Source organism: Corvus cornix, chromosome 4 (assembly GCF_000738735.6).
Source record: "Corvus cornix cornix isolate S_Up_H32 chromosome 4, ASM73873v5, whole genome shotgun sequence".
Classification (NCBI taxonomy): domain Eukaryota; kingdom Metazoa; phylum Chordata; class Aves; order Passeriformes; family Corvidae; genus Corvus; species Corvus cornix.
The window spans coordinates 22,395,158-22,422,186 of record NC_046334.1 but is presented as its reverse complement, the minus strand read 5'-3'; the positions used below and the strand labels follow the sequence as shown (position 1 = coordinate 22,422,186).

At 33.9% G+C, this 27,029-nt stretch overlaps 1 protein-coding gene across 2 annotated transcripts in view; it reads right to left on the bottom strand.

Annotated features, from left to right (window-relative positions):
- The window catches only part of FSTL5 (follistatin like 5), a 275,866-nt gene that overhangs the window by 204,975 nt on the left and 43,862 nt on the right, over positions 1-27,029 (bottom strand). The gene's annotated exons all lie outside the window — the stretch shown is intronic.

Genomic DNA, 27,029 nt, shown 5'->3' with positions numbered 1-27,029 from the left:
TACTATTCAATAGAGTGCTGTCTACAAGAACATTTATAGTGATGTGTAACTTCCACACACCTGGTTCAGCTGTTGCATTTCTTCCCACCAGAAAATGGCAGGAAGTTAAACTGAAACTTATGATCACCACAGCTGCCAAATCCCTGTCTGTTGTTTCAGTGGTTTAGCTACTGAAGTGCAGAAATGTTTCAAACAAATGAAAATGAAAATCCTGTTCTGATATTTGTTGTATATGCAGTTTCTAAAAGAAAAATTAACTTTCATGCCCCTTAATAAAGCTAAATATTTTGTTAACACATCATACTTTCATAGGTAATTTCAAGAAATTTATGAAATGAGATACACAGATGTAAAAAAGATGTAAAAAAAATGCTTTTAATAGCTAGAGAAATAAACTTTGCTATGAGAATGATTTTTTTGAGCTACTATTTTTTAAAATTCATTTAACTGAATTAAAAGTCATTTCAGGTCACCAAACCCCGTTTATGCTTGGCAGCCCTAAATTATTAATTGAAGCAGAAACAAATATTTCATCACAAATCCTTTTAAAGTAGCAATGCCATTGTAACTAAATTTTTACAATTGATTTTCTCCTAAACAGTTTAGTTGAATGACTGAAATTATAATCCACAATATATTTTCCTCTATGCTTAAAGGCTGCCTTTACAGCATTTTGAAAACTATCAAACAAACCTATATGAGATCTGCGTGAAATGACTCATTAGTTGAAAGTTCCTGGAATGACCCAGATAACTGGCTTTGTTTTCCATAAAACAGTTCTATCTCGACACTATACATTTATCCTTATGCGCAAGCATGACTGAATTATAACTGTATGATTTTTCTTTTCAAAGCTACATTGTAAGGTAACATTCCTAGAGTGCCTACATTCATTTTAAGTCATGGCAGAACTTATTTCACCATCTTAATTTCATTTTGTATGTAGATGAAGTAGCACAGTACTACAGTCTAGGAAAAAAGAAAGTACAAATAGGAATAGGAATGACTTTTAAAGCTGTTTAATCCATAAATTGCCATAGCTGTTTCTGAAGAATTTGGACATTAGTGTACTTCCAGTCATACTGGTTAATACAAACTTCTTGTTGAGTTTTTAAACCTATTCTTTATTTCATACAGAATTTAACCTGCATCACTTCTTGAAAATTCAACTAAAACTAAAAGACATTTTAATAGTATTGCTACCCATGTATTTGTAAACGAATTCCACTGAATTCTGTTAGCACTGCAATTTCTAGAAAACAGCAAAATGATGGATAATGTATTTGTAAAGCTTTCTGGAGCTCCCATCGCTTTTTTGAAAAGGAGGTGGAAAGCCCATTATCTTGAAAGAATGCTACGTATTTCCTTTATAGTTATTTTTAATTTTCCTCCTGAATCTAACAGACAGTTTAAACAATATTCATCAATATATATGGCCTATTTTTTTATCAACATAACTTAATTGGAGTGATTTTTTTTCTGGGTATGTATGCCTGACAACGTTCAGGTACTGAACTTCTATCTTCCTCTCTCTTCCTCATCCCCACAAGAATGATGTACCTTTCCTTCCCACATTTCTCTTCTTGAAGAACTTTTTTGAATAGACCAAAGTCTTGACAGTAAAATTCCATCCACAGGAACACCACGAGAGCACCACAAATTAACTCAGCAAGAAAAAAAAAAAGTTCTGTGGATTTTGTATCAAGTCAAGTTGAGCTGATTTTTTCCAAATGAGGCACACTTTCCTGTGACTTGATACCTGTGTGCTATGATAAAAGAGACACTGAAGATTTCCAAGGCAGTGATGCCAGCTGAAACAGACAAAAATGTGCAAATAATTTAGCAAAGTGTTAAGTGCACCATCTGAAGTTGTGTCAGTACCATGGAATTCCTGCAGCTAACACAGAAAGCATTCCAAGTGCTAATGACTAAACTCTTCATACTTTCAAAGTCGGAGTTATATTTGGTTTGTTTCAGTTCCTTTTTTTCTCCTCTAAGTGGACTATTTGCCATTTTATTTGGGCATTTGCTTAACTTGAGCACTGTAAAAATGAGAAGTCATGATGTAGGGTTTTTTGTATTTCTATAATTTCTGCTTAGTGAAATCAAGGAAATATCATTTTACGGTACAGACATTAACAAATAGCTCATGAGTGATCTTAGGCCTCCACTGATACGAAAGTAGTGTGACTTAACTGTTCTTTGAATTAATGCATGGTGAACAGCAGAGTTTTTAACCAGTACAGAGAGCAAGGTAAGTTCATACTGAACAAATGTATAACAAAACACCGCTGTTCCCTCCGCGGCCAGGACCACATCACAAATAGTCCCTCCGGCGGATCCCTCCGCGGCCAGGACCGCATCACCGCGGGTCCCCTCTGGCAGATCCCTCTGTTATCAATGGTATTGTGATGTTGGCTTTTCGCATGTTACATCATTGTTATGGATTTACTGTGATGTTGGTTTTTTTATGTTCCTTAATGTTAGAAAAGCTTTGCCTGGGTTCTGTAATGTAATGCTGTAGAATGTCTGTAGTTTGGGTGGTGAGTTTGGGAAGGATGGGGGGGGTCTTCACATTCCTGGAAAATCTTATCAGAAGAAAAGAACCCGAAAGCAGACGGAATGGAGCCAAGGAAAAAGATAAGACTGATAAGATGATACTCAGCAACTCCAAAGAATTAATGAATTATGCATGATGGTGATGAATACGAAATAAGTGATGTACTTTTACAGACGATCTTTTGGATGTAAAAGTGTGCCTTTGGATCTCTGCCGAAGCACCTGGCCGACCGTAACACCCTTGTTGCTGTTGTCTCCTAATTGTCCCTTTTATTAAACTTTCCTTAAAATTTTACAAAGAGCGAACCTCGTTTTTTACAACAGAGAAAATTCTCTCTTTCTGAGATTCACAATTTACAAGCACCTACATCTTTATGCTTAGTCAATCACAGCTTGCCTAATGTGAAAAGATTTGGCAGGTAGCTTTATTATTCTGAATTCATTTCTTTTCCCTCTCTGGTAGCACAATAATGAAATCCATTATTATGTGATTCTGGACGTTGTGACAGAAAGTCATGCTTCTATCGGAGTCCACCTAAGCCAACCTGTCTGACTTACACTCTTACAAGCAATGCATGATTGGATGAACTTTGAAATACGTTTTGTATTCCTGCTATGTGAGAAATGAATAGCTTGTAAACATCACAGATATAACAATTCTATGGAGATGAGAAACAGACTACCACAACTCTAAAAATTAAAAAGTGATGTGTAATAAAGTAGGATGCTTATGGATTTGTTTGAAAGAAGACTAGCTTCAACATGAGCTGATGATCTGGAGATGTGTCAAATAGTCTGTTCATAGAGAAGAGGAAACATTCAAGCTTAATAAAAATTACTATTTCTCTGTACAAAACTCCATTTTAAAACTGCCCATTTATATGTTTAAGTTGCAATCAGATTCAATTTCTTTTTTAAGTAGAATATTTCTGAGGGATCAAAAGGAAAACTGCAAAACAACCTTCAGATCACATTAATGTGAACAGTTATCATGGACAAACCACAAATCACTGATCATTAAATAGTTCTTGAGAATAAAGGCAATTTTAAATTTAGGGAACACAAAGATCGAGAATAAAGGCAATTTTAAATTTAGGGAACACAAAGATCCCTTCAAGAACCCGTGAGCAGATTTTTCACGGCGATCTTTGTTTCTATGAAAGGGGCACAAATTTGGGAGGAGGTGTCAGTGCTCATCAGTTCCAGTTCAAGAAGAAAAGTCAGTCAGTTGCCAAAATTGTCCCCAAAAAATCTCTTGTGTGAGACACCAGGACTGTGCAAAAGGAGGGTGCATCTACCACTACACATATTCCTACAGCAGAGCTGGTTCATTTTCTTTTCACAAATATCGATTAAATTTTGATCAAAAGGTCATCCTAATTAAACCATCATTCCGAAAACAAAATATTAGAATAAATTGATACAAATGGACTCGTGGGTATATCAAAGGTACCTCAAATAAATCTAGTACTTCTGCCACTACACAGAAGATCTAAAATCTTTTCATATTTTCAGTTATTGAGTCCAGAATTCCAACACTTTGTGCTTGGATATAAAATACTCCTATATCTGTGCAATGTAACAAAACTAGAACAAAAAGTTAAGTGATATTTTAGTGTTAAAAAAACCCCAAGCCCCCAATTATATCTACATTCTTCTTGTGCACATTAGGGCCTTCTCCTCATTATGAAGTCAACCTTTTTTGAACTACTTGACATAGTCTCATATGTTCTTCTTTAAACCCAAAGGGAGGAAACACCATATTTCACGAACTTTTATTAGTTTGTATACTCATCAGGCAAATCCAGTCTCTGAATAATAGTGGGTTTTATGTTGCCTGCAAGTGAGCAACGTGCCAAAGCTACTAATATCTAAAGATTAAAACCAAAGTAAAATAGTTGTAAGTTATCTATAAGGTATTGCTAAGGGCCTAGAATGGTTTTTTACGGTGTTCCCCCATACATGGTATGCCCATCCTGAGAATAATTCCATGCATAAGAGGTAAACTTTAGAGTAATTGCTAATAAAATTAGCAACTGCTCAGTATGAAAAAAGAGTATAAGAAACTGATCTAAAATGAGAAGTAACTGAAAAGGTGAGGAAGAATATAGTGTGTTATTTAAAAAGGCCCAAGCATGTCTTTAATAGTAAAGGTAAATATTTCATTAGGAAAAGTTAACCTGTCACATAAAGAATATTCTGCTGTACTACAGTTGTCCTCATGCTGTGTTTGCTAGGATTCCTATGAATCTGGTCTATGTAATATATGACAAGTGATTCCACAAAATCAAAATTGAACTTGTTATGAAGACATATATTGCACTTAGCAACACGAAGGAATAACCGAACTCTGTCCAAAAATCAACTCTTTCTTCTTGTAGGCATTCTGATAAACAACATTACAAAAATCATTATGTTGTTTTATGTTTTTGTCAAGTATTTTATAAAATCAAAGGAAATGAACTAAAATATTAAGGAATAAAGAATCCTGGTGAACAGATAAGAATAAATACACTTTTCTGCTAGAGAGAACTTACCCTTCAGATTTTCAAATCCCACTGCAAGTTTTCCTGCATGTGGTAAAACCACAAAATACAGCAAAAGTCATCTCAGTTGCTTTCTTTAACATTCAGTACACTTCAGGGTCACAGAAGAATTTAAAATGCACTAGTAAGCATTTTGATGCTAAGGATACTGAGAGAATAACGATCATATGGAATGAAGCTGACTGGAAACACTGTTCTAGCAAGAATCAGATAATGTAACATAGATTTTTATTAGAAAATATAAATTTGTTGGAAAAAATTCTCCATGGGAAGATATTAACTTGAAAAAAATTGACCAGGTAAAGTAGTTGAGACTCCAACAGACAGTAGCCTGATTTTTGCTGAGGGTACAGGATCCTAAAACAGCTCACATTTAAAATACTTGAAGGCAATAAAATTTACTGAGGGTAAAAAGCCCCTTGGCTCTGAACAAATTGCAATTCTGAGAAGTCTCAATTCGCTGTCACTATAAAATTTTGATTCACTTCTGAAACAGAAGAGCACCGTCAACTTCAGTCAAAAATTTGTCCAAGCTTGAGTATACTTTTGATTTTCCCCATATTGGGAAAGTCTTTGCCATATGTCTCTGATATAGTGCAGTACTGTACTGGAAAACAAAATAGTTCCCTTCACAGCCTGCTTTTCATCAATACTACTCACAGTAATGGTACTCAGTAGTATAAAGCTTCTTAACCCAGCTAGAGTTAAGATTTAACCGAATAAAAATCTGACAACACATAACAGAGTACAGAAGTCTTATAATCTGTTCAGAGAGCTCCTCTCTTCCATCCTCATGAAGTGAAATGAGTATCCTTTCTGGTGTAATTTCAGAAAAGCAAAATGATGAATACTACTCATTCTGCACTAATACTCATGCACATCTCTCTTCTCTTCTGTCATTTGCAACACTTTAGAACAGAATTTTGTCTCGTTACTCCTAAAGTACAGAACCTAGAACTTCTTTCTTTTCAATTTTTTCCATTTCTACTACTCCAGTTTTAAATAATCGTATCTTCTGAATGCCTCCTGCTATTTCTTCTGACATAAAAGTTTTCAGAAAGTGCAAAATGTTCTCACTCACCCAAAGATAATGTTCATATTTATTTGCTGAATTCTAGTAAAGCTAAGAAGGAATTATAATAGTTTTTGTTCCCCAGAGAATACCATATGACTGGAGCTGTTTGTACACAGCAATGCTCCTATAAACAACATACTAACACCACAGAATAATAGTGATGCTTCATAAACAATGAAGTGTTATTACAAATGCATCATTTGCAAACATATACAGGATGGCTTTCTATAAAATTTATTTAATATAGCCAAGCTCCATTTAATATAAGCCAGTCAGAAGGCAAATTTAAGCCACGTTAATGTGAACTTATTTCTCTAAACTCTAGGCACACTCCTGGTCACTGCAGTGAAACAAAGCAATTCACACCACTTTGTGCATCAACAGAAAACCATCCATGCAGGGTCACCCACTGTTCCAAGGAAGAGGTGGAAGCCTAAGGGGAAAGACCGGCATATTACCCCCTGTTGGCTAATGACTAATTTGAATCAGGTCTTCAAAGCCCACAAGATTCAGTCCTGAGATAGTTGAACAAAAATGAGTGTTAAGGTCCATATATCGACTTGCATAAGGGTTAAGATTCAATGTCTCAGACACTTTCCTGTTAAAATCCTGAGCACTCTTTACACCACATCTGAGGTGTTCTCCGTGGAAGACACACAGTCTTCCCTCTGCAGAAAAATGTTTATTATACACTTTGCTTTCTTCCATCTCTTTTATGAACTTACATAATTTTCTTTTGAGGAAATGACAATCATTTGGCTATATCTCATAAGAATTAAAAATAAAGGCTATAGATGGCTCTTTGAGCCATCAGCCTCATGGAACTTGTTTTCTCACAGATTTCTATCTTCTGTCTCTCAGCTTTGCCTTTACTTTTTACTTTTCTTTGCTCCAAAATGTTCTCATTCTTTGCAGTAAATCCATGTCTCCTAGAACATGCTACCAGGAAATAGTAGGAGTACATGGGGAACAGCCCAAACAGACAAACCAACTGACATTCCGGCACGTATACAGAGGTTAGCCTGACATTACTTATGTGCAGCACATATTGAAAACATCTTCTTTTCTCTCTGGGAGATACTAATTAAGTAGTTAATTTTGCAAAGTTGTTGACTAGGACAAACATGGCAGAATGTATTTCTAAAACTACAATTTCTGTTTCCAAATTGACTCAACCTGATCAATATACTTAAAAAATTATTATGAGGGGACTGACAGGAGAAAAAAAAAAGGAAAAGGTGACTCAGATGACTCTATAAGCTTCCTTTTCTAAAGAACCCAGACTATAAAAGAAAAAAAGAAAAATATAAATTAATAAAATGGTAGCTAATAAATAATTAACTATATACTGACTAGGAAGTACTTAATTTACCTTTGGACAGAGCTGATAATTAAGGTAAGAAAACAACTTATATGAAGTACAATAACCATCAGGAGATTTATTAAAGAGCATTTCAAAATAATTTTAATGTTACCTAAAATTCATCAAGCAGTTAAACTCCTTCTGCTAGGTCTATAAGACAATCTTGTAAGAACACACATTCCTGATGCTATTAAAAAGTTTCACTGTAGGCAGTCAGCATCTTATAAATGCAAGATGAGTACACTTCGATGTTGTCACTGGATTTTTTTGCCTATTTAACTGTGAGCTGCATTCACTAATGCATACATTTTCTTGTCATTTTTCTTAACATTAATCACCTGAAACATCTTTTAAATAGCCCTAAATTCCCTATTAAAAAGAAATTCTTAAATTTTATAGACATTTGTACACTTGCTCACTTCAAGTGTGAGAAGGTCAGAGCTACAAAAACACAATCCTTTTAAATATGCAATCCTCTTAAAATTAGTATCTATCTGTAACCTGTATTTAAATAACAAATGACTTCTGTGTCAATGTTCATGTTATAAATGTTAATATGGCAGTAGAAGAACATGAAGGGTTCATGTTCTAAACACTGACATCAAACTTTTGAAGCCTGAAATTGCAGATAGGTTAAATTTGCTGAAATCTGTACTAAAAGCCATGTGCTAGCCTGAAATCTCCTTCATCCAACCTTCAGATTCCTCAGCACACCAACATAAAACACTCCCAATCTTTGTACTTTCTCCTCAGGGCTAGAAGTATCCATTTTTCTCTGTGGTCCTATCATAAACAGGCTTAGGGGTGTATCTCTGCTCTATAATCACAGTGAGATTAAGACCCTGCTTACATAAAGACACAGAAGGAAATCCTGTGTTCAGGGTAAATGACAGAATGCAGAAAGGTTACAGCTAAAACATTGTTTCAGTAAGGTAAAAAAATGCCAGTTTTTCCTCCCTTCATTCTTAATTTTCTTTTTTTTCAGAGCCTAGAAAATTTGGTTGCAGACAAACTTTTCAGACTGCTGCCTATAGTTGTGACACCCATGAGTACGCTGAATGCTTCAAGTGAATCACCATCAACATCACAGTAGCCATGTTACTGAGAAGTATAAGCTCCTTTTGTTCCTAATAACGAGGATATATTTTTGCTGCATGGTACCTTGGAATGACTACTGCTACACAAAGGCTCAGTGGATTTTGGAAATGAGAATGTTTCCTTTGTTAGGTTGCAATTTCTCATTTAAGATGCCCTAACTAGGAATACTGAGCTCATGCTTGTGTTGAAAACTCGCCTAAAGGAATTCCCAGTATGTATTAAGGATGCTCCAGCTCTCAAGTTTCAGGGACTTTAAAATAATACCAGGTTTTTTCTGCAGTAAGGAGATAATGTGAAAATTGGGTTATTTTCTTCTTTTGTGGTATTATCTCATTTAGTTTTAAGCATATGTACTTTTCATGATACAGTCTATTTGCATTTTCACTATGTTTCACTAAGGAAAGAAAAAAAAAAAATTATTAAAAAAACCAGCACTGACACTCAAGGCATATGCCTCTTAAATAATTTTGTGTTCTATGGACAGTGTAGCTAGACGGGGGATGGAAGGAAAATGACTGCTAGCATAGCAGATAAAGCATAAATTCCTATTAACTAGAAAATGTGGCATAGAAAGTTCATTTCCTATTTTGGTGGATAATGTGACCAGCTCCCAGAAAAAAACAAACAAAAAAAGGAATTAGTACCATATAAAGACACATTAACTACTGAAATGAAGGTTGTTCTTATTTGCACAATATCCAATCCAATTTTAGCTATAAGAAATTATATAAAATGAGACTTGGAAAGAAAAGCACTGCTCTCAAATCTTCAATTTTTCCCACTGTTTTTCATACTACTAAAACTTCTAATACCCATAGTCATAGATATGCTTCAGAAACCAGGTTGTCTAAGGTATGAGGTCTGGCGACTTTTTATGCCTTTCTCCCTTTGTCTCTAAACCTTGGAGACTAGGTGAATGAAACTGGTGTTGTTCTGGTTTTACTTGTTTATGGTTTGTTTTTTTTTTTTAAACTGTCTAAAAATACACTCAAGGTGTACAGATAGTGTTGACCAGAGTTAAGCCAACATATGTGAGCATACCCCTCACTATGCTAATATGCTCTGCATTCACTAAACCAACCTATGCTATATGTACTGAAAATAATTGTTTTTCAGTTCTTATAGCTGTCTCCCTAAAGTCAAGAACATAATGATAAATTGCTGGAAATATAGTAATATTTACAACCCCTGAGACAGAATGGAAATATTCAGAATACAAGTTTCTTATTATTAGACTCTTGGCACTGCTTCGTGTCAATGTTGTTACTGTATCTCCGAGAATGCCTTTGATTTTCTGAGTCTTTCCTCCCCTGTCTGTGTCCTCCATTGCAGTTGGCAGTTGTATTGGTTTTGGGGGTTTTTTTTGGTGTATATAAATGTACTTCATACACAAAACTAAACTCTGAAAGAGAGAGGCTGATACAGACTGTTGTTGCCTGATTGTTAACAGAGAAATTCACATCAGAATTTGACCTGTGAACAGCCTGAGTTCTGTTGTCTTCCAGGAGAATTCCAATTTTAACTTTAGATGGTTTGGGGACACATAAAAATTGCCTGTCTTCTCTATCATATAGTGCCACATTCCAGAAAAACAGAAATATTGAAATAGATTCCTGCTACAGAAATGAAAAATAAACAAATGTGAGATTCATTTCTTCAAGTTGAAGGCTGTTTGTCATTTAGGCAACCTCAATATGAATGCAATCATCTTCCTGCCTATTGGCATAAATCTAGTTCTTCTTTTGCACATTCACCTGTAGATTGAACACTAGATTCAATGAGAATGTAATACCTTAAGCATATAGTCTTGATTACCTAAGTTTTTTAACATCTGTTGTTCATGTTCCTAAATTTCCAATACTTCATTTTTTTCTCCTCTCAAGCAGAAACTAGTGATCCCCAGGCAAAATTATAAATAATGTCACCAAATAATGTAACTTTTACTATTCACAGGCATCTAAAGCTGTAATGTAAATGTTTAACAATAGCACAGGCATTTTCTATTTTAATTAGACATTTCAGCCATGTTCAGCTGAGTCGAGTAAGACAATTTTAAGTAACTAGGTTTTTTTTTTTTATTTCTGAATAATAAGTATGAGACCACACCAGCTTTAGACTCTATGTGGGTTCATTCATGCTAGTTTGATTTCTTAATGATTAATTTCTATCTAGTATACTATTTTTGTTCTGTGTATTTTAGCATTGTCTGCTCCAAATAAGGAAATATAAAATAGAATTGCCAGCCAGTTGAGTTGCCCTAGATAAACGATCGAAAATCCCTGAAGGGATTAGTGATTTGCAAATGTTTTAATGGTTTCCTCTGAGACAAAAGTCTGGACTCCTTTAATGCAAGCAAGGATTACACATGTAATCTCATACTGGGGCTAGATCTCCAGTTCAAAAATTCTGCTACCAAACCAGCAAAAAACCAGTACCAGTTAGGTACAGAAGAATATGACTTGTGACTTACCTTGTGGGTATAACTCAGTAGGGTGCTTTTGTATATTCTATATATAAGGAAATACCATGAGAAAAAAAGTACAGAAGTCCTCAGATTAAAGCTCTGGAGGACATTAAATATGTGCACTCAAGGTCTGTACAACCATACAATTTTTTCAGAGATATAAGATTTCTCTATGAAATTCTGGTTTGATGTGCTTCATGTAAAGTATGTATGGTCATTTAGTGCCAAAAATAAAGACACTTTATATAGAAAAGAAATACAAATGTATCAAAAAGGTAAAAGTGCTACTGATTCTAGCTCATAGGTTCATCCAGAAGATTTTTTATGTCATTTTGATTAAGTTGCAAACCATTGTGGCAATAAACTGACTTTTGAGGTTCTAAAAGTATATATGAAATGTGAACAACAGAAGTACAGAACACATTTTTGCTACCCTGTATAATTTATGCCAAATATCTTCAGTGTGATATTACTATACTGGAAAAGCTCAGTCAAAATTCCATCTTGAAAGTCACAACTAAAGCACACAAAACACGTTATTTTAAACACAACTACTATAAAAGAGAAAGTCAAGCATTTTGATATCCCTTTAAGACATTTGTATGTATATTTGCCTGCCAAACACATGGCTCTCTGTACCAAGCAATTAGCCAATACATTTTTATCCTTGAAGAAATACCAGTGACTATTCAGACTACCTTTTAAGCAAAAAGTTAGACAAAACTGTTACTCCACTGAAGGCCAAAAAATATACTTTGATTTTCCTAATACCTAGTTTGTAACATACATATTTCTGGGTTTAGAAGTGAGCAGGTGAAACGTATTCTGCTAAACCTTGTACTTGTATAGCTGAAGGGAAGAAGCAGATCAAATCCAAATGTATTGCATATTTTCTGTTATCTGAATAATGTAAAGCCTACAAACTGGTTATCAATTTTTCAGATAACATAAAATAGAATGGTTTATTTTTTCATTATATGAATTTCATTATTTAGTAGAAGAAAATGACTGCTCCATTATTCATCATTTGCTGCTTATTTATTTAGTATAGGGGTAGCCAAACATTTTCGACCGAACAGCCAAAAAATCAGTTTGATATTGTTCAAGATGACATTCTTTCTAGCTCCAGAAAAACATGTCAAAATTTAAAAGGTGAACAAAAAAAGAACAAGACATATCCTGTTCTCCTGCTCTCAGGACAACAAAACAGAATCAATCAAACAGAAACCCACATGGAAACAATAATCATGAAACTATGAAACAATTAGTAGTGAGAAAATAGTAATGAGAAGAATGCACCAAAACGAAGGCATTTCTGTGTGCCTTGTAAAAGAGTGGAAAAATTCTACGTATCTAAAATATTTCTGATTTCCCATTGCAAAACTGGCTTTCAGTTTCTGTTTTACACATGACATGACAAAGTTTCAGAAATCAATCCATAAGCTCTGGCATTGAAATGAATACAATGTGTATTTTAAGCTCTTGATCGTGCATCTCTGTGGAAAGACTAACAGACTAAAGGCTCTAACAAATTCAATTCATGCAATACGGACTTCAGTTCCTGCTTCTGAAAGGCCTACCTTATCCCACAGAGTTCTTGGGAACAAAAGAAATGCTAATAACTGATGGTATACAGATACTGCAAATGAAGGTTATTTTCAGTAGCTGGTTGTATTGCAATATGCTCCATAACTGAGAGAACCAAATATTAACATGGCATGAGTACTCCCTCAAATTAGAGGATGCACATCCTATAGACGGCTTTAAACTTAATGTTATTCTTGCAGCTTGTGCTGTTGTACACTGTGGCTGATAAACTGCTACTGTTTATTTTTATTTAGAAAATAACAACATATTTAGCCCCTATGTTCTCCTGCACACTGAGTGATAGAAAAGCTTTCCTCTCTATTTGTTAAGTAGAAAACCGTGCATTTCACAAAGTAGCGTTACCACAATCTGCCCTGCAATTAAAGTCAGCTTCTAACTTGAGATGGTGCACCATCTCAAGTTAGAAAACATTCAGGGCAGAATAAACAGTTAGGTGCCTGTTAGCTTTCTTTGTATGCATAATGTAATTCACCCACTCAATGTAAAGCTCACTAGAGCTCACAAGCCCTGAGTCCAAGACCAAGGAAAAATTAAGACACAAATAACTAAGTTGGTTCTAAGGTAGACCTGGCCACTTCTTCTGGCACCACTCTCAAAATAAGCCAGAAAAGCTGGATAGCAGTGAACCAACTTAGTTAATTGTGTAATCCATCTGCTGTTGGAAGATGACAGGATGTTTTTGGTCCCCGTTTTTGCGCTAAGCACAACCCAGCTCTTCTACCTCAATTTAATCAATGAATGTAGAATTTTTCTGTACAAAAGAAAGAGCATTTTCATAAACTGAATAACTGAAAACAGACACAAATTTCTAAATTACTGATCTCTGCTCAATATTTCTCAAAGCATAAGGAGCAATTTTGTAAATTTATTGCTAAGATACTTTCAAGGCACTCTGAAAAGGATTTTTTTCTGCATTTTAAATCTTTCAGAATTAAGTGTTCTAAGTCTCTGTCTGCCGTCAAAATCAAGCACACCTACAGAATCCCACTGAAGTCAAACAAATTCAATATATTCAACAAGAATCTACCAGTAGAGAATGTTTTTGACTCAATGGCTTGAAAAAGGTGATTGCACGCTACTTAAGAAAATCCTCATATTAAAATCAGGGGTTTTTTGTTAAATTCAATCAATTAACTTTTAGACCATTTAAAAATCATTAATCTATTTTGCACTACTGTTTGCAGGCAAACCAATGTTTCTCAGCAGCCAGTGTGATTCAAAAGTTCTTTAAAAAGTGATACGCAAACATAACATGAACTAAAATGGCTTCTCTGTGTACACTTAACATTTCATGAGTTAAAGCATTTTTTGGCATTTTTCTTCAAGTTGTCCTTCCAGTGCCCTATCTCAAATTAAAGAACAAAAAATTCTAAGCCTGTTTAATTTAGAATAGCAATGAATTAATCCTAATAATGAAATAACTTCATACAACGTTGTCTTTGAATCATTAGAGGATTTGCAGATAGTATCTTGTGAATGCAAACAAGATAATCTTACAAGCACAGATACCAAATAACCCTTTTTCCAAACACTGGCGGGCATGCATATTCAACAAAATGCAAATATTGACTTTTCTGATAGCAACTAGATCAGATTGCTAAGGTGTCTGATGAGACACTGCAATCCCAGTGTGGGAAACAGCACTGACCTTCATGCTCTGCATGGCAAGCCTGTAGCTTGCTTGCATTTATGATTCCCCTAAACTCTGAGTGTTTGCCACAACTGCAAGAATAAAGTAGACATGTGGAAAAGGGCAATCTCAGTCAGTACAGAAGAGCTTGAAAGAAAGTAAACAGGTTTCATGTCTCATAATACCTCTCCAGAGAGACAAGGAAAGGAAGAAATGTCATTTGCAATTGACTGCTTATGAAGATAAATGGGCACATAAAGAGACTTTTTTTTCCTTAACAAGCAAGGAAAGAGGATAACAGGTCACACACCTTGCACATTCAGCAATCAGTATGTCCAGCAAGTGTGTGGGAATACAGACCTATGAAAAATGCTAATACTTTAAAGAGCATTCATCCAGAAGGAGAGCATGCAATCACACAGAGAGTCATGTGACATGCTTTACCAAAAACCTCCTCAAACATGCTATAGAAACCCAAATTTAAAAGAAGAAATATCTATAATACTGTATATTTCAGCTTGTATGTTTTAATCTTGAACTACATTACACTTCCAAATTTTGCCTAATCCAACACTTCAATTTGAAGTGGAAATAAAGAAATGAATGGGAAAAAGCTCAGCATTTCCTGCTACTTTTATTACACTTGCTGTAGACGACATGATACCTTAAAATGGTTGTTTGAAATATGTATTTAAAGGCTATTAAAGACTCACAAGAAGTCATTTTTTTCCTAGATTCTCATTTCTGTTCTGAGATTCTCCTTCTACTCATTTTTTTGCTGTATGTCTGTCCCAACATTTTATCTGTATGCCTGTGAACATATAGACATATTTCTTTAAGTTTACTAATATATGTTTACACAGGAGTATGTTGAACCACCTTAGAAGGACTACATTTAAGCAATATAAATACATTCTCTTTAGCTTTCATCATTCTCTATTACTTCTGCGAATGTTATTTCATTAATGATACTCCTAACTATGTATGGCTTTTATTTTTGAGATGTTGGTTACAATTATAAAGAGTAATAAGATTTTTCAATGTTTCTGGGGGAAGAAGGTCAGATTACTGCTATTTAGACCAGAGTGAAACCTACATATATGATCCTTTGAGCATAGAAATTATGATTATGAAACCAGAATATTTTTACTGGGTTTTCTTCCTCCATTTGTAATGCATTTTTAGTGGGCAATTATCCTTAAAGCTACAAAATCACAGCTTTTACATTTTATGAGGAAGAATCAATGTGTGCTTATTAGAAACTTGGTGGCACTTATAGTACAAATGGGATTTTTGTATGCCTTTCTATTGGCTAAAACTCTCTAATCTTTCCTTCCTTCTGAGAGCCTTCATTTAATCAGCTCTATGCAGGACTTTAAAAAGCTAAGAAAAATGCTTGTTTTAATATCCTTGGATATATTTATTTCTGAGATAATGAAATGTTTTCTTAAATTTCCATTAAAGCAATGCTGCCATGGATTTTATGGTCTTTTAAAAGAATGAAAACATCAAGATTTGACTGATTATTTCTAGTGGTCCAGCATTCACAATTATATTTGTGGGTTTTGTGAAAAATTTAAATAGAGAGTAACCTGAACCTTATTATTGAGAATTTTTGTTTTGAGATCCTGACAGCACAGCAATCTAAGCCTGTGCTTTGGTTAAGTCTAGACAGGACACCAAATGCTATAGAAACAAAAATTTATAGCCTGGGCACCATACGTGCAAATAAATTCTATATGCTACGAAGTCCAGCGTGCATGAAGAGAATAAAGAATCCCACTCTATCACTTTGCTATTGAATACAAAGACACTTGCTTCTAGAATGGGATTTAGATGTGTAACCATTCGTGTCAAATCTCTTAGATTATTTAAACAACAATCAGCCAGTACTTTATCAGCCATGGATTTACCTTTTAACCAACCCCTGTGCAAGAAAATTCTGGTAAGTGTATGAACAAAAATCTATCCCACTGTATTTCTTTCCCAGGCTGGAAACTCTGATCAAACAGCTTTTTGATCAATACCTGTTGCCTGAGCAGCCAAAGGCCTCCACTTATGTTGTTATTCAGGGCCACACAGAATTACAGTTTGTTACTGTCATTGCAATGATACCATATGGATATCCTTTCCACAGCTCAGCAGAACAAAATCTGGCAAACGTTATTGTCAACTGCTACAATTTTGAAAGACAAACTTTTTCTGACAGTTATCTGTCCATCATATAAATTTAAAAATCTTTAAGTATCAGTCAAAATTTACCCTATTATGATTTCAGATAATATTTTAAAAATTAGAAAAATATTTGAATCCCTGTTAATTAATAAAATACAATTCTTTCTTGAAGATTGATCAGGCCCTCCAAGGTCATGGAAGCATAGGTCAATTTACAAATATATGCCTGTAAAGACATGATCCCAACTGAATGTTAGCTGTTTTCACTCAGACTGTCTCGTAAAGTTCACTCCTTTTCAGAACCTGAAACTGAAAACTGTGTGCCCTATGACTATGAGGAAAGCTAGAAATTACTTCAAATACTTAATCTCTAAAAACCTTTGAAAGTTCAAGGGCATATCCTACCGTTGCATATTCAAGGGAGGTTGCATTTTAAGCCTTACATATATTCTCCCCTGAGAACACAGATTACTTTCTGCCATGCCAAATATTGAAAGATATGAATGGCTGGTATGCAAAAGGGAGTCAGAGCTTATACAAAACAGGACACAGGTGGGAAAGAACATGGAAAAAGAAGGCTTGAGAAAAAATGATCCAGGCCACGGCTGCACAAATAAAGTTATCTTTACAAAGGAATGTGAATGCAAAAAACCAGAGTTTTATCATAACCCATAAATTGAAACATTTTACCTTGCCCTATAAACAGAACACCTTAGATTAGTCTTCCAGATAAGAGAAGTCTTGCTTCAATTTAAAGGAGATGCTGAGTGACTCCTTGTACCATCCCTTTCAGGCAATTTCCTGAGATTTTTCTTTCAATAATGCATCACTTTGCATGAACTCAAATAAATTTGTGTACAGGTAAAGCACCAAATCTCCTCCTTAGCTTCACAGAACCAGGGAAATTCCTCCTGAAACAGGTTTAATTCAATTTTTACTTTGTTATTTGCACGCAATCACACATAGCATTTTTAATATCATATTAATTCATGCAAAGAGGAAGAAACTGCACACAGAGAAATGTCTTGCTGCGTGCAAGGAGTACTGCCTCTTGTTTAAAATAATTATAATCTACCTAACTTTTCATTTTGGGAGTTTCATGCTTTTTTCAAGCATTTGTATCAACGTGCTTTTAAGCATTCCGTTCTGCTAAGAAAAACAAGTTGTGTTCTCGAGTTTTACTTAAAAATACTGTCTGAACACTAGAGTAACCCTTCTCTGTATTTGCTTATGATTAAATTAAATTCTATCTAAAACATGAACATTCTGAAATAGATATGGTATGTCAGGTGAGATTTAAGAAGTGTCATATGTAACACTTTTTAGTATTTCATCACCTCTGCTAGGAAAACCTTCTTGATACATTATGAACAGCTGAGGGATTTATGACATTTTGTTTACTCAAGTTATCGTAAAGTTGATAAACTTTTTTTATTATTTTCCTTTGTGGTTTCTTGATTAGAGGAAAAAAATTATTCCAGTTTCTTGATTTATGCTGTGATATTTAATCTTATTTTCAACACAAACCTAAAAAATCATTCAATTTCTTTAGTCGTGTATTTAGATCTAAATCTTAGTAACTCTACTGACAACTTCCTGCCAAATCAGAAGTCTCCTTTTTTTTTCACAGAATACTGTTATGTGTATTTAAATAAAAGAAAAAAAAAACCCACCATTTTTAATAATAGCAAATTAATTTTTACATTTCAGCAAACATTCAAAAAGCTACTTTGAAAAATGACCAGAAATTTTATTATTAGGAAGAAAGAGTAGAAAGCTGTATTCATTTGCTAAAGATGTACACAACTGCATAATCAAAAAATTTTGTATGTATTTTGTATGGTTTTGTACTAATCACTTGAATAGGTACAATATAAATACAATTTTTAATGTTACTCTCTTGAATTAAATTTTGAGCCATAATATATCTATCCATTGTTTTAATGGAAATAATATCTTTAATTTAACTAGTGCACTTCCTTTTAGTTCTCATTTGTGTCATGTAGGAATATATAGAGATAGGTCTATTTTTAATATTTGATGCAGTTTAATTTACAGCTCATTCAGCTAAGGATTTAGTTTTCAGGTCTTGGGGAGCTACTTTAAGGATTAAAAAAGAAATTCATAAAAGAAATCTCATTTTTATAGATGTGAATTAAAAAGGAGAAAGACATTTGAGTGACTGCAACCCCTGGTTTGGATCCCTTCAGAAAAAGGTATAATAATTACCCACATTTAAACTGCTAGTTAAAATGGATGCATTCATTCCTTGCAAAGTTTCCTTAGAAACATTAGACTCTTAAGCATAATCTAAACAGACAGCTGGGTCCACCCTTTATGATAATGTGCCACACAGCTTTATTAATCTGACCTTTGGAAACAAATGAGAAATTTTATACTGCCCCACCATAATTGTTAGTGGCAGGCATTTTAGAAGTCTTTAATTTGCACTTCACTGTAACATCTCCTTTCAGTTATGATGTAAACATTAACAGGATCTGACACTGTTAATCATGTTCTGGTGTCTAAGGCAAGTGGCAAAAGAGTGTGCTTGGAGCAAACCAGAACACGACCTTAATGACAGTGAAACACATCAACCCCTGCTTTTCAAAGACAAAGGAAAAAACTGAATACTGTAATTGCCTCAGCCAGCATCTGAACGATATACAGCGCTGCAATAATTGGGGATGGGAGCTGAGGTGGAAATTTTGTTCAACAGACTCATTTTTCAAGTTTATATAAGTTCTGATTATCCTTTAAGTTGCTTGCAAGAGTTATTTGATAGGAGAAAATGCCTTTTTAATGTATAATCAATAGTATTCTGAAGAATATTATATGAATGCCAAAAGTAATTCTGTTTTAGATGGCATGAGTATAGAAATTTCTTCCAGGTGACACAAACGTGTCAGGTCTTTTTCTGCATAAGTGTTCTTAAAAGTTTGTGTAAACAGCACAGAAAACCCACATGCAAGTTATGCTGATAGCTATCAGTGTTATAAATATACAATAAAAACCAGTGGCCTCATACCTGAATGAAAAAGATACCTATTTACAGGTATTTATTTAAAAAAAAAAAAACTAAATAGAATTTATATACCAGATCTCTTGCTTCTGAATGTTATGTATGCCTCCTCAACTTCAATTTTTCTTTCATTACAACCCTTTCTCAACTTTAAATGCTTCTTTTCAAATAGTCTAATTGAACGATTGCCTATATTGGATTTTAAGTTCATATCTAAAAAAATATTGTAGAGCTTTTAAAGGTCTCTGTGGATTTTTAAAATGATCTCTATGCATATCTTTTTCAGTGATATAAATATCATAGCCTTCTTTCTGTTCAGTAATGAGGCATCACAAGAGACTATTTTATATAAACATATTGAGATAATACTGAGATCTACTGATAAAGCAAGGGTTATGCTACAGGCAAATAAAACCCAATAACAGAAGTTGCCTTCCCAAAAATTCCAATATAGACTTTTTAGCTGTTACACTGTATACTTATTTACAAATAAAATGCAAGTTTTTTGTTTAGTAGCATTAGGAGAGTTTCTGACATGCACTTTGCTTTTTGAAAATCTATTCTAAAAGGAAAACTTCAAGTTGTTAAGATAGGAAGATTATCTTGCTTCAACAGTCTGTCACACAAAACATGAGCTGCACTTTCTATCATTCTCATTAGTTTATTCTTGGTCATAATAATTGCCTGCTACATCACAGGTAGTGTGAAATAGCCTGCTCCACCTGGCTATCATATGTCAGATTTAACAAAGTTATCTGTGGTGCTGATACAAATCATATTTTGCTCTTCATTCTGAGAATGAATGTTCTGCAAAGGAGTAGGGTACACAGAAGAGGCAGATAATATTTTAAACCAGCTAAACTTCACAGGAAACGACCCGTTTTACATTTAGATTTCTATTGTTAGTGTAATCAAAGAAATATTCACTACATGTGAGAAACATGGCATGCACAGCCTACAGACACTTCACTAATGTATCTATATCTGTATATATCTATATTAAAGGATCCAAGTATACTTTTTCTGTGAATTTAGTGCAAATCATCAGTGCTCAAGAGCTAACTCAAATTACTTCATAAAGCCATCCGTGGTTTGTGTACCTCTTTTAAGATGAAAGAGGTAAACCAAAGCCATTTCTGAAAATACACATTGTCTAAAGCACAAAGAAGAATCTTAATATATAAAATTACAAAGCTTTTAGCATTAATTTTTAACTTTAAAACCTCAACATTATTAAGAAAAGAATAGACTAACTTAAAGTCAATTCATATGCATTAACTCTTCTCAGCCTACTCCTGAAACAACACAAGACATTACCTGAAACATTTTCATTAAAATGTTCAAGTTAAACAGTAACTACTCTTACATGGAAGCTTTAAAACAAAATTTATGTGGGAAAAAAAAAAATCAAACTGCACTGCTATTCAAAGTCTTTTGTGGGTCTTGCATCATTAAAATTCAGACTACCAATACATTTAAATGTAAATAACCAAAATTGCTACATTCATCCTCTGAGTGACTTCTTTAAAGCTAGTAAAGTCTTAATAGGAATGCATATGTATTTCAGTCAGTATTCAGCACTCCACTCCCTTGCCAGTGTTGAATCTCTTCTCTGCTGTATTTGTTCCTATTAAGTGTTTGTGCACTACAGAGAACAACTTCATGAATGCCGTGGAACTTACCCTCTCTTGTCAAGTTCACAGTATCTACTTTGAAATAGGTTTAGTAATTTAACAGAATGCAACCTAAATTTTAGGAGGACAAGGATGATTTTTTTTTTAAAAAACAAGATAGGGCTACCCATCTCTTTTGTTAGCTCAACTGTGCTACTACATGCAGAAATAACCATTGCATTTCCTGTTAGAATAGATATATCATTTTCGAGAAGAGTTCTTGCCTAGAATTTTGACACAGACCATCTTTTTCCCTTCCAAGTTTCTGAATGTCATGAATATTACATATGAGAAACGAACCAAACTCAGATGTACATTTCCCTGCTGTAAAGAAAATCCAAAGAAGAAATAAATTCTTTGTATGTATAATTCCTAAAGCTGCTATCAAGTCAAACACATCTCACATGAATTTCATCCTTTTATGAATGCAACAGAGCACAGTCGTAGAATATTTTTTGCTTTCATATTTTCTCCACTATCATTATATATACATTATTATATAATGTATATAAGATCATATATATATATACATTATCATATAATATATATTATAATTATATGCAGTAAATATCAGTAGTTATCTCCGTAGTCACTATTAGATTAGATGTGCATCCCCTCACGCAGTTTTAAATACTGGCAGAAATAATGGATGTGCATTTAAGAAAAAACAAAGATGCATCTGACTATTCCAATTGATTTTTTTGAATATACACTGGAAGCTGTGAATTTTTCTGTAATTTAGAAAAAATTTTTAGTCTCATTCTGACTCTTTTGGTTTTTAGTTACTATCTTTTTAGCATATATATTTTCTCATAGCAAAAATGGACTTGGAAACTTCGCAGCCAAGCAATATAAAGTTGGAAATAACTCCTCTGTGAAAATGCATACATAATTTGTAATAAAACACTCAAGAAATTCTATGTGATGCTGTCTTCCCCTGACACTAACATACTAAAACTGCAGACAATTTTTCACCGGTATGAAATGTAGGTCTAGAATTTAGACTAAGGTAAATGCTGCAATTCTGAAAAATATTTGCACCATGCTGTATTCACTTTTTATTACTTTAGCATTTTTAATTAATTTCTTGACTAAGATAAAGTATGTTTACCTCAAGACAACAACTGGTGAGGCAAACATGTTTGTGCAGTTTACACTGTTTATGTCCATGGCATTACACTGGTAGCAGGTCTGACAAGGTTACTATACAAATACTGTGCTGTATTGACAGATAGATATGAAAGCTGGAATTCTGCACTGTCAAATAATGCTTTGTTTAAAAAAAATAAGAAAACATTTTCATAAAACTGTACATACAGGAGAGACCTTGCTCTTAATGTATACTTTCTATGTCTGAGTAATCCCACTGTTATCAAAATATTACCTAGAACTAATATCTGACACTGACTCACACACTTTACTTTCACAAAATGAGCTTCAGGCCTGTTGAAAAATAAACTGTAAGATTAACTGTTACACTAAAATTATTTTCACACATGAAGAAATTTGTTTCTTTTAAATGCATTTCATAATCTGACTCTGAATTGATTCAAATTTAGCGTTGTAATTTCTACAAGTGTTAATCATGCTAAAGCCATTCCAATATAATAATACATAGAGAACACCCCAAAACATTCAGTTAATAACACTATGTCTGTAGTTATTTTGTGAGAAAGGGAAAGGAGAATTATTCAGGTGTAAAACAGAACACCATTTCTTATGGCAATTCTTAAGTAACAAAAGAGATTTTAGTTTCAGTTGACTAGGCCTTGGAGGAGAATGGAACAGGATAAAGGAGATAGTATTTGGCATGCTTAATTCAAAAATCCTCATGCCAACTCTTCAAAGTTTATTCAGTCAGGTAAGTTGGAGCATAATGACAAAGAAAAGAACTTCAGAACAAACCCTGTAGGTCAAATTATTTAGCAGTTGCATTTCAATGAAAACAATGATCTTGGACAAACATTTACCAGTGTGTTTGCTGCTACACACAGTCTCTAAAATACTACATTTTTTTCTGAAATGTACTGATCCAGTAGAGAAGCTACAGCAGTAGTCAGTTCAGTCCAAGAGGATTGCAGTTCAGATTCTAACCATACACAATTAATACAAGTCTGTTGAAAGAGGAATTAAGAATCATTTGCTTGAGTAGACAAAAAGAATCACTGGATTCATTACAGAATGTAAGGAACTGTATTTTTTGCCACAGTTAATGGTTTTAACATGACAAAGGATGCTGATATCATGTATTCTGCATCAGAACATGCATAGTTTTATCCTTTATCAAAAGTAATAACAGCCAGACATATTGCAGGATGGATCTAACAGTTTGTTCACCCTCTGGCATTTGAGAATATCTCCAGGTACAATTTCATTTTTACAAGTTGTAATTCAAATAAGGCCTTACTGATTTTTCCCCTTAAATTCTTTCCATTTTGAACCTTTTCAAGCTTTTTTTCAGTTTCTGTCTTACATTCATCAGTGCACAGGAAAAGATCACACCAGTCTGGGATCCCAAAAAAGGCCACAAGGGTTGTGCAGGTATGCTAACTTTTTAAGGATTAAAGAGTAAGTAAGATACACAAGTGATGCCTATATGATTTCCTCTCTAATTTTGGTAGCTAAAGATTATAAAAGGAACAGATGTTTGTTAATGATATCAGAAGAGTCTCGCAGTATGTTCATTATCATAGAGAATTATGTTTTTGAAACTCGTCCGTGAGCCAACAATGGTTTTACATTCAGATTATTAAGGTAAGCAAAAAATGAGAAGTATTGAGTACAACTAGAAACTCAAGCTGTAATTAAAATTATGTCATTCAAAATTCTCTAAACGGTTTAATTTTGAGTATTAGTGGTGTTCAAAGCTCAGATCAGTAGTAGCTAGCAAGCATTTTAAAAGCATCCTATACAGTTGGTACCTAAGTGCACTTCACTAAAATAAAAACCCCTTCAAGTTAATAAAATTAAAATTATTTGCATGCACATTTTGAAGACGCTATTGCAAGTGCCTATTTTCCAAATCAAAGCTGGAGCACCTTTTCTGTCTTTCAAAAGGTGTTCTTTAAGTTGCTAAACTAATAGGCAAAGTTACACAACTAGTGTACACCATCGTATCATTGTTCAACATCAACACAACAACCACCTTACTCTCAGCCTAAATTCAGATTTTTTTTTTCTCTGATTTTCCTGGGAATTTTTAGAAACATATTACACATTGCTTCTCTATACTAAAATGGATTACAAATTCTCAAAAAAGAAAATTATTGTACTGTAATTCAAACTGGGACTGAGCTTAGGAACTGATAGGAAATGCTAGCAGTTAATTGAAATATTTTTGTGGCTCGTTATTTCCTGTATGCCAGTGTTTTTTCTGAGAAAAGGAATTGAGATGCCTTTCAAGTCTGGCAAATAGTTGATATGTTTCACTAGACAACCTTCTGGTACTTCAGAAGTAAAAGTTATTCAGAATAATATTGTCAGAAATTATTTCTACTTTAAAGTTTATAATGATCTTTATTAAAAGCACATGAATGTCTCCTAAGTCAAGCATAAGCTGGGAAGAAAATTCTTCCCATTGCTTAAAGTAAGACAATTTCTGATGTTTCCAATTCATCACAAAAAATATCTATTTTATTTTCCACTATAGGTTTGGAATAAAACATTTTTTTGTCTGAAGGAGTTAATACTGGAAAAGAAAGGTAAGGAAGGTCAAATGGGACTTCAAGCCAGCAATTAAAAGTTAGCAAGGCTTAGTTCGTGATCGCCTTGTTATTCCTTTTATATTACAGAAGTGTTATGAAGCTAATTTCATTTGTATTTTGCCCTGTGATAATCATTTTAACACACAAAAGATTCTCAGAAGCATAAGGAAGTTTGCCGACATATACTAAAATTGTAAAATGTTAACATAGTGTTTTACATAAAAGCAGTGCTGCTTTTCTCAAACAGTGTACAAAAAGATCTGTTATCTGTTAAGTAAAACAAGAAAAAGCATATCACAGATCAGAAAGAGATGGGATTGGTGTCAGAACAGGGTGTGTTTGAGTATTGGCTTCTATTCTGGTGTGATTGACTTAGAGGCTGAAAGCAGAAGTAACAGATGGGAAAAACAAGCAGGTCAGAAATGTGTCAGGGAGAAAAAAAACCACTACAGAACAATAAAAACATCCTTACTAAAATAAAAATAGGAATCTGATGTATTTTATAGCAATTTTAAATAAATTGGGTAAAATGAAAAATTACTAGGTATTTATAATATAATTAAAGATACAGAATGGTCCTTCTTACTAATATATTGATCCTGCTGAAGTCAAAAAGCATTTGACTTGAATTCTGCTGTAATATCCTCCCCTCTTAAAAAATCCAATCTAATGAAATTATTAACAAAAATTAGATATTGAACTAGTGACATTAACTGAAGTTATGAGGCACAACAGAGACTCCAGCATTTCACTTGGTAAGGATGAGCTGTAATTGTCCTCTGAATTAAGAGGACAACACTGCTTCTGAAAGTGTCAGAACCGTTAAGAAATCACAGAAATTATTTTCTCCTTCTACCATATGTAGTGGTTGAAATATGCAGAGTGTAAGGAATATTGCTAGAAACTCGTCCTGAGAATTTCAGGAAAATTTACCTATCTCACAAGAACATATGCAGAGCACAAAACATTTAGATATTGCATGTGAACTGCAGTTGCTCACTGACAAAACAAAAATGCTTATGCTGAAACATTAACTTAGTCTTGTTTCATCTGAACCAACCAGTATTTTAAGTAGAAAAAGTTTTAAGATTTTAAATAAAAATATCTTTCTGAAACTTTGCAATTACATGGAAAAAGAACACATGAAAACAAATAAATTTAAAGAATATGAAAACATATTGAACCCCACAAAAATCCCAATCATAAATCCACATCAAAATAGCATTATGCAATAAAGTATATCTGCAGATACATATATGTTCCAAAGACTACTCTTGAGTATGATTAGTCTTCCAGACCACCAAAATCTTCCAAGTTGAACTGTCAGTTTAGGCAAACATATCTTGCAAGAAGTTTAGTAGGTTAAAAATTTCCTCAAGTGATGTTACAGATACAATCACAAAAAATTTTGTGCAGCTGAGCACCAATTTCACTGTATCATATGAGAAAACAGGGATCTCCCTTCAAGTAGAGTTTAATGGGTTCCTTTGGTTGTAGCTGCAGGCACTATTTTATAATCCTTGGAAAATTATTTCCGTGCTTAGTTAACTAAACTAACAGCTAATGAATAAGATGGGCACTCCCATCCAGGTCATTCCTTTGTTCCTACTTTTACTTGTTGGTCACATACATACCATAATGACCACCTGGCAACAGCATGGGGTGGGGTGTGCAAAAAAGACTGTCAAACATCATATATAACGGACATAAATCATAAAAATCCACAAAGAATGGCCCATTTCAGAGTCCTTCAGTATTCACACATCATTTATTCCTGTAATCTAATCTGAGTTTTCACAGTCTTTTTTGTAATTTGTATTAAGTCAGGAAAGGTTTTTGGACAATACATCATGAATGCACTTACTACATGTAGAGAAGATTCAACTTTATATTGTATTAACTCAGAAAAGAAAATTATAAATCACAAATTGGTTGAAAATGAAGGAGATTTTTTGGTTCAATTATCTTTCCCATGCACACTCCTCAAATGAAGGACCATAGGACATTCAGGTGATGTTAATTATCATATCATCATAAACGATGTAATTGTCCTGACACGGCTTCAATCAACCATCAGGTTTAGTCTGCCTTTAGATGCTTGTGTTTGGCCTC